Source organism: Meleagris gallopavo, chromosome Z (genome assembly GCF_000146605.3).
Source record: "Meleagris gallopavo isolate NT-WF06-2002-E0010 breed Aviagen turkey brand Nicholas breeding stock chromosome Z, Turkey_5.1, whole genome shotgun sequence".
In the NCBI taxonomy this organism is placed as follows: domain Eukaryota; kingdom Metazoa; phylum Chordata; class Aves; order Galliformes; family Phasianidae; genus Meleagris; species Meleagris gallopavo.
In genome coordinates this window covers 21,104,751-21,106,604 of record NC_015041.2, presented here as the reverse complement: position 1 = coordinate 21,106,604, position 1,854 = coordinate 21,104,751, and the positions used below count along the sequence as shown (strand labels likewise).

Sequence of the window (1,854 nt, the reverse complement as noted above, 5' to 3'; positions counted from 1 at the left end):
TTTTTATTTAATTTTTTAATACATTTATAATTTCCTTGTTAAAACTATCTAATAGGCACTCCAGATTTGATCTTTATGCCTAAATTATCTGGGATAAAATGCAGATCACTGTTTCGTTTCACATAGATTTCTGTCTGTGTCTGGAACAGCATTAATATAATGTAGGTATGAAGCTTCTAGGTGAGCTAGGAAGCTCAGAATCTGAGTTCTCTTCTGACTTTTCCCCATCATTCCTCCTACTACATCTGAAAATGGGAAATGTATGAAGTAGCGTATCTGATGAATATGTTATTTCTTGTGCTCTTTGTACTCTTTTATTATTTATGGTGATTTTTGAAGGGAAGAAATCAATAGGAATGCCATACTTTCTGGGTTAAGGTTGTCAAAGAAGTGATCACATCTGATTGGCTAAATTCAAGATGTGAATGGAAAATTAACACTTTTGTTTGATATGTCCAAGTGAGAATTTTTGGAGGAGAGAAGAGATGGGCTAAAAGTTCTTTTTAAACTGTTATTGCTTTCAGCAGGAATTTGGAATACATTCATTAAAATTGGTGTTTTTCTTTTTATAGCTACTGGAAAAACACAAAAACACAGAAAGCATGGTAGAGCTACTTGAACTGTATCAGATGGAGGATGAAGCCTACAGCAGTCTTGCAGAAGCTACCACAGAGCTCTACCAGTACTTATTACAACCATTCCGAGATATGAGAGAACTTGCAATGCTTAGAAGACAACAGATAAAGGTATGGCAAATGCCACTGAACTTTTCATTCATGGGGAAATCATGCTTTTTATTTACTGTTTATTAACAAGTACTTTTATTATGCAGTATGTGTAGTGATGTTTTTTCCACTAACTGTTCTCATTCCTTTATTCAGAGGAGTGCTTTTGTAGAGTGAGGACATCTCTGACATGTATCTTAACCATTACCTGTTTAATTTCTACATTTCTATGTTAAACACTTCAATTGTTGAATTTAGCAGGTGAAATTAAACATATATTATGGAGGGGTACTAATGCATAAAATATACACAGAAATGTGTTGCACAGTATCTTTTTAATTGCTAATTATTTTACAAGGTTCTGTGGGAAATTGCATTTCATTTTTGTTTTCCGAGGTAATCTGATACACTATTAGGAGCTAGTAGATTCTAATCTTACGTTGTAAAACACTTAAATGTAGAAGTGTGCTAAAAGTATTTAGTTTGTTGTAAAACTTTAACAGTATATTTTCCTAAGAGCTATAGCATTATAACGAGCTAAAGAATATGATTTTGATAGATCTGTTATAGATGTGTTTTTTTATAACATTTCACCTAAAAATAAAAATTATAGTGTCTTTAGACTTATTTCTTTCAAGTGCTTAACCAGAAAGAACAAATGTTGCCTTTACTGCATCACAGAAGTACTTTTACTAATCATAGTTTCTGTGCAGTTGAATAGACTATAGCCCTCTGTTTTTTAAAAGAAATATCTAGACATAGGGGCTAAAATAGGCCTATTTTGTTCAGTCTTTATTGTAAATGTCAATTTGTGTGAGCTTAGTACAGCTATTCAGCAAGCCAATGTTGATTTTACTACTTTCAATTAAAAACAAGTGTGTTTTTGTCTATAGTTGAGTATAGAATGAGGGAAGGAGGCAAGAGGATTTAAGATTCTCCAACTACTTTTATTTTGAGCCATTGTTATGTCTAACAGTCAATTTTGCATACTGATATTAGAACTGGAAGCCTGTTTTTCCACAACTACAAATATTGATGCACAGAGAAATCAATTTTTTTTGATTTATTATGCTGTTCAAGATTATGAACAACACAGCCTTTTTCAAAGCTTGATTAAATAGTTTTTTTT

At 32.0% G+C, this 1,854-nt stretch overlaps 1 protein-coding gene across 1 annotated transcript in view; it reads left to right on the top strand.

Moving 5' to 3' along the window:
- JMY (junction mediating and regulatory protein, p53 cofactor) overlaps positions 1 to 1,854 on the top strand; it is a 55,554-nt gene that overhangs the window by 8,515 nt on the left and 45,185 nt on the right. The window lies entirely within an intron of this gene.